Source organism: Apodemus sylvaticus, chromosome 15 (genome assembly GCF_947179515.1).
Source record: "Apodemus sylvaticus chromosome 15, mApoSyl1.1, whole genome shotgun sequence".
Taxonomy (NCBI): Eukaryota; Metazoa; Chordata; class Mammalia; order Rodentia; family Muridae; genus Apodemus; species Apodemus sylvaticus.
This window is the reverse complement of record NC_067486.1, coordinates 19903616-19911056: the sequence shown is the minus strand read 5'-3', so window position 1 is coordinate 19911056 and position 7441 is coordinate 19903616. Positions and strand designations below refer to the sequence as shown.

Genomic DNA, 7441 nt, shown 5'->3' with positions numbered 1-7441 from the left:
AGCTTTGGAACAAGGAGTTGTTCACAGTGGTGAGCATGTCCTAACTGCTGCAGCCACGCCGGCAGCACTGAGGAGAATGTGCTGACGAGGAGACGGGTGGAGTCAGGAAGACCAGTTGAGAATTTGCAGTGCAAGCCTGGGCAAGGGATGGTATTTTGGGCTGGGATGGTACTCAGAGAATGCTAGAGGTGTCTCAATTAATCACCTCGCATGACTTTTAGCACTGTAAAACTGTACAGCACAAACTCAGAGTTTGTGTATTTTAAAAATATATAAGTTGATTATCTGAATTCAGTTTAGAGAAAAAGGAAACATGAATTTTGACGTGTTTTTATTTTTTTGCTCACATTTCATAACAAAGAGTCTTAGGCAAGATTTAAATGATCATTCTTCATTAGGATATACATGCTGGTGCTGGCACAGTAGATGAAAGTTGAGGGCGGACGGGGAAGGATAGAAAGCAGACTCAACATGCGCCGTTGGTGGGGCACTGATGTGGCCCTAAGGAGAGTTCATGCCTTAGGATAGTCCCATTGGACAGAGGGTTTGAGGGCAAGTTACAGGTCACCTCATTCCTGTCTCATGTCTCCTGTTGGTGAAAGATCATTTCATAGGGAATTTGCTCTGTGACTTTTGATGTGGTGGCAGGGAGGCTGGGCTACCGCACAGCTTGGAATTACTTGTTTTGGGGCTGCGGTGACTTCAAAGCAAGCAGCCCGTGACACATGAGTCACATGAGTGAGACCATGGACTCAGAAGAGACATGGTCCAACCTGAATCTCATTCATGCTAACTTTGGTGAGAAGACTGTTAGAATTATTATCCAAGGCACTTTAAAAGCATTCCTGCTTTTAATCTCACGTTGCTAGTGCGGTATGTTAATACTATTTATGCATTATCAGATTTATGTGGTATGCTAATACTATTGTTATTTTTAGAAATCAGAAAGCAAGGCATCAAATCCTTATGGTTCTATTGGCATGCAGAGACACTATGACCGAGGTAACTTTTATTAAAGGAAGCATTTCATTGGAGGTTTGCTTACAGTTTTTGCGGACTTATCACCATGATTGGAAGCAGATAGGCATGGCACTGGAGCAGTAGGTGAGAATCCAACACCTTGACCCATAGACAGCTGGCAAGAGGAGGGAGGAGGGGGGAGGGGGGAGGGAGGGGGAGAGGGAGGGGGAGGGGGAGTGGAGGAGAGGGGGAGGGAAGGAAGGGGGAGAGGGGGGAGAGGGGGGAGGGGGAGTGGAGGGGAGAGGGAGAGGGAGAGGGAGAGGGAGAGGGAGAGGGAGAGGGAGAGGGAGAGGGAGAGGGAGAGGGATTGGGCCTGGTGAAAGCTTTTGAAACCCTAAAGTCCTCCCTGAGCAGTTCACCTCCTCTAAGAAGGACAAACCTGCCTCCTAATCCTTCTCAAAATTCGATCACCTGGGGACTAAGTCTGCAAGTATATGATGAACCTTTCTCATCCAAACCATCCCAAGACTAATAAGCTCTGTGTTAGGAATGAGGAAGGGAAAGTGACTTTTCCTTAGCTTTAAGGTTGTTCTTTTACTTGAGGCATAGTGGGTTCCCATGCAGAGGTGATGGGGTCCTATGTTTTGCTTCTCTGGCTGTCCAATTCTGCTTTAGAACACTTAATTTGTATCACAGCCCAATGAAGTAGGTGTGGGGAAGGAGCCTCATTTTACAGACTTTTAAAATAACATTTCAAAGAGTAAAGGAGGTTTCTCACCATCACGTAAGACATATGATGAATTCCCTTGTTTTTGAGTTGTCACAGAAGTCCTCCTCCTCCTCCTGGTTTGTTTCCCTGTTACTGTGACAAACACTGTGGCCCAAAGCAGCTTATGGAGGGAAAGGTCATTTGTGGCTTACAGGTTTTGGTCTGTCATCAAGGGAAGCCAAAGCAGGAAACTGGAGGTGGCAGACGAGGCAGTGACCACGGAGAAATGTCTCTAACTGGTTTGGTTTCTAGGTGTGCTTGGGTCTTCAGAAGTTCAAGAATGACAAGAATGACAGTTAACTTGTGCCCGAGGAAGGTAACTGTGAGAGGAGATGGCTGGAGGTGGGTCTTCCCTTAGGAGCAGGGGTGTCTGCTAGGAAGCAAAGTGCTGATGTACTGGGTAGAGAAGTGGTTGTGCTTTCTGAACAGAGAGAACAGACCAATCTCTAGAGAGAGCCGCACGGTGAAGGCCATGGGGAAGGAGGGAGAGAAGCGGAGTGATGGCCAGCTGTGTGCAGGGCAGTTGGTGCAGCCCCGTGGGAAGGTCTCCTTTAGAGAACAATATGGCGTGGTCCAACAGAGCACTGTGATACGAGGTCACAGCTGTGCCAGCCCATAAGAGTTGTGCCTCTTCCTGCCGAATTCCCTTCCCTAGGCTGGAGCTGTGGAGAAGAAACAGAGAGAATCACAAGGAAGAGAAGGGAAGCAAATCTTTTCCATGCCTGCTGGAGAATTATGAACTTAAAGCAGGTTAAACTCAGGGGAAGGGAGAAGTTCTACATTGTAATGAAGGCTGCACACATGCGATGAGTCTGGGCTGGATTGCACGTGACTTTGACTCGTTTGAAAGAGGCTAGATACCTTTTTAGCAAGCACAAAGCAGAAAGTTCTATAAAACTTGTTTGTCTAGTGAGCTAATGACTCCAGAGGGCCGATAAACTGTCTCTTTCCTTTACTGTGTGCATTCCATTACGCCTGGCTTGAAAACTCAACTCGGAACACTCATAACCACCCTACTGTGCTCTTAGTCAAGCTGCCCATCTGGGCTGCACAGAGCAAGAGTCCGTGTCTCAAACAAGGTGGGAGGAAGAAAGGATTGGCACTCAAGGCTGCCCTCTAATTTCTACATTATTGCTATGTCATGTGCATGTATATACATATGCTTGCACAGCTACATTTACACATTCACACATATACATAATACATACATCCACACAGATGCTCAGAATATGAAAATTCATATGTATTTAAAAATATACATTCATTCACACACACAGACTCATATTCACACAATACACGTACACACTTTTACATATATACATATCTCCACATATACATTCACATTTCACATACACATCTGCACACATGCATATGTACACATCTACACAAGTTCATACACATAGGCATATTTACACCATACATATTCATACATGCATACACATATTGCTTTCTCCTAAACACACACACACACACACACACACACACACACACACACACACACGAGGTTAAAAATTCAGGTTCATTCAAGAAGTTAGACTCCAGAAAACCGAACAACCCTATTAAAAAATGGGGTACAGAGTTAAACAAAGAATTCTCACCTGAAGAACTTCGGATGGCGGAGAAGCATCTTAAAAAATGCTCAACTTCATTAGTCATTAGGGAAATGCAAATCAAAACAACCCTAAGATTTCATCTTACACCAGTCAGAATGGCTAAGATTAAAAATTCAGGAGACAGCAGGTGTTGGAGAGGGTGCGGAGAAAGAGGAACACTCCTCCACTGCTGGTGGGGTTGCAAATTGGTACAACCACTCTGGAAATCAGTCTGGCGGTTCCTCCGAAAACTGGGCACCTCACTTCCAGAAGATCCTGCTATACCACTCCTGGGCATATACCCAGAGGATTCCCCACCATGTAATAAGGATACATGCTCTACTATGTTCATAGCAGCCCTATTTATAATTGCCAGATGCTGGAAAGAACCCAGGTATCCCTCAACAGAAGAGTGGATACAAAAAATGTGGTATATCTACACAATGGAGTACTATTCAGCCATTAGAAACAATGAATTCATGAAATTCTTAGGCAAATGGATGGAGCTAGAGAACATCATACTAAGTGAGGTAACCCAGACTCAAAAGGTGAATCATGGTATGCACTCACTAATAAGTGGTTATTAACCTAGAAAACTGGAATACCCAACACATAATCCACACATCAAATGAGATACAAGAAGAAAGCAGGAGTGGTCCCTGGTTCTGGAAAGACTCAGTGAAACAGTATTTGGCAAAACCAGAACGGGGAACTGGGAAGGGGTGGGAGGGAGGACAGGGGAAGAGAAGGGGGATTACGGGACTTTCGGGGAGTGGGGGGGGGCTAGAAAAGGGGAAATCATTTGAAATGTAAATAAATTATATCGAATAAAAAAAAAATTCAGGTTCATGAGGAGAGAAAGACACCAGCCAGTGATCCTTCATTACTCCTGTAATTTCAGTTAATTAAAAAAAACCTGGGACCGAGGGTTAAGACAGTCTAGTTTTGGGAAATATAAAAAGAATTATCTAGGGAGTTAGAGAAAGGACTAAAGGAGCTGAAGGGGTTTGCAACCTCATAGGAAGAACAACAATATCAACCTATCAGACCCCACCCTCCCCGCCCTCCCCAGAGCTTCCAGGGACTAAGCCATCAACCAAGGGGTACACATGGCTCTAGCTGCATATGTAGCAGACGATTGCCTTGTCAGGCATCAAGGAGAAGGAGAGGTCCTTGGTCCTATGAAATCTTGATAGATGCCCCAGTGTAGGGGAATTGAGGCCGGGGAGGTGGGAGGGGGTGGGTGGAGGAACAGCCTCATAGAAGTAGAAGGAGGGAGGATGGGATGGGGCTATTGTGAGGGGTAGGAAAGGGGATAACATTTGAAATGTAAATAAAGAATATATCCAATAAAAAAAGAAAAACAGAATAATCTGGAGCGTAAATTGTGAAAACGTGCTCTAGAGAGTGCATTAATTTGTTATTAGGACAAATAAGCAAAGAGGAGGAGGCACCTGTTTTGCGGGGACAAAAGGAAAAGGTCTGCAGGGTCTCTCTGTTGACGCTCATTTGATGCGCCCTCTAGTGGCAATTGCAGGACAGTACATATTCCAAATTTGTCTATGAGGAGGACTTGGCCTTCCAGTTTCCCTAGTTTAAAAGTCTAGAACTATTTAATGTTGTCAAGACTGCACAGTTCTATAGACTTCATTTTTATGAAAGAATATGTGGTAAAGAGAAAGCTCATGAATGTGTTTAGTATAATAAAGTCTTTGCACACCTCTATAGTCTTCATCATTATGAAAATATTCATACTGGAGAAATTCTGTGAATGTTAGCAAGGTTGTAAAGCCTTTTTGTTATGAGATCCACTGAGTTCCAACACAATTCAAACACCAGGACAATTCAAATGACAAGAATGTTTTGTACTCAACTTGCTACTCATTAATCAGGACCTCAAAAATATGTTCAGAAGCTTAACCATTGAATTTTGTTTGTATTTTTAGTTAGTCATGTATCCAACAACTTTCCTGATAGTGTTTATAAGCTCAGGAATTGACTACATTTGGTTCATTATGCATATTACCATGTCATCTTCAAATAAATGTAATTTTACTTTCTCCTTTCTAATTCATATTGCGTTCATTGCCCTCAGTTATATTGCTCTACTTAAACTTTAGATAGTACTCTGAAAATGTATAGAGAGAATGAACCACCTTGTCTTGTTTGTGAATTAGTGGAATTGATTGGAATATCTCTTCATTTAATTTAATATTGTCTATAGGCTTGCTGTAGTGTGATGTTCGTATGTTTAGGTAAATCTCTTGTGCCTTATTTACTCCAAGAATTTTTTCCATACTGTGATGTTGGATATTGTTAGAGAATTATCACCTAATGAAACCACCTAATGTTGTTTAGGTCTCTATACATTAAATAAATAAATAAATGTATGAATAAATCTTTTTTTGAAAAGAAAAAAAGTCTAGAACCTTTGTCCTGTGCTCGCAGAGATCTCTCTGTTTTTAAAGTTTTCATCAAAAAATTCACTTTACATCCGATAAATTCACTTTTCAGCCCCCTCCCTCCTCTCTTTTCAGTTTCTCACGTACAAACCCCTTACCCCTTTGCCCCCTCCTCTTCTCAGAGAACGGGAAGCCCCCTTGGGCCCACCCCACCCTGGGACATCTAGTTCTAAAGCAGGACTAGGCACAACCTCTCTCACTGAGACCCAAACAGTCAGTCCAGGTAAGGGGAAGGGCATCCAATGGCAGGTAACAGAGACCGAGTCGACAGCCTCTGCTCCACTTGTTAGGGACCCACATGAAGATCAAGCCGTACGTAGGGTCCAGCTATGCATGTTTCTCGGTTGGTGACTCAGTCTCTGTGAACCCCCACAGACCCAGGTTAGTTAACTCTGTGGGTCTTACTCTGGTGTCCTTGACTCCTCTGACTTGCTCGCTTCTATTCCCCACTCTTCCACAGACTCCTTGGGCCCCGCCTGATGTTTGACTGAGGATCTCCGCATCTGTCTCCGTCCTCTGGTGGATGAAGCCTCTCAGGAGACAGTTGTGCTAGCCTCCTGTCTGCAAGCATATCGGATTATCATTAATGGTGTCAGGGGTGGGCTCTCTCCCATGGAATGGGTCTCAAGTTGGGGCCGTCATTGGCTGGCTCTTCCCCCAGTCTGTGCTCCATCTTTATCCCTCGCAGAGATCTCTTATTACAGGTTGACTCTTTGACTGCCCATGTAGAGAATGAGCGAATACAAATGTGTCTACATCAGTTTGTTGGTAACCAGCTCTCATGCCCAGTGCCCCTTGGTCACGCACTTTAAATATCAGGGAAGAAGAGAAGCTAGCCCATCAGTCTCTCAACCAACCTTTGGTGTTATTTAGAAACAATGAATGGCAATTTTGTAATAAGTAAATACCAGTAAATACATGGCTACTCACTCCCTATATGGTTTGCTTCCTATTGTTATGATGGAAAAAAAATGAAGTAATAGAAAAGAAACTATATATAGATCCACAGAATATAAATGACCTTTAAATAAGGGCTATCTTTGTTTATAAAAGGTTGATGCGCCTTCCTTTGGGGTTATTAAATTGTGTTTTGCTTCACGCACTCATGGGCTAGAAAGTGAATTCTTTTGAGTAAACAGTTATTCCACATTGCATAGAAAGCAAGCGACAGACTGTGCTCCTTCTATAGGCTAGTGTGGAGTTTGATGGTGTGGTTGCTATGAGATTCTTGTAACTTTCTGAAGACAATTTGTTTTACCATAGTTTTTAAAGTGTGAGTAGGTTACTGTAGTCAGTCGTTTGATCAGTTGTGGAAAACCTGGGACTTGAGGTGGTGTGCTGATTGCTGGATGAAATGACACTCCTCTCCTCCAGAGGGCAGCAGAACCGCACCACTCAGTGCTGAAATTCTTACAAGCCTGTTGATAGACCTATTTTGACCTGATCATTCATATCAGTACAAGTTAAGCATAGCATTTATGGATACACATATTGACATTCTACAGAAGGCTGTCCCTGTGAAATGGAAGAAGATACTTTTTTTCCCATTTAGACACAGAAACTACATTTGCTTTGTCTTACGAAGCACTCTTGGAACAAGGCCACTTGTGTTAGCAAGCAGCTACAGAGCACACAAGGAGAGGCCTTTCTGTCCTTTG

At 43.4% G+C, this 7441-nt stretch overlaps 1 long non-coding RNA gene across 1 annotated transcript; it reads left to right on the top strand.

Annotated features, from left to right (window-relative positions):
- The first annotated feature begins 1752 nt into the window (after positions 1-1752).
- On the top strand, positions 1753-2684 carry LOC127666132 (uncharacterized). The gene is made up of 2 exons (XR_007973547.1): positions 1753-2045; positions 2385-2684. It is a non-coding gene; the product is annotated as an uncharacterized LOC127666132 (long non-coding RNA).
- The last annotated feature ends 4757 nt before the right edge of the window (positions 2685-7441 follow it).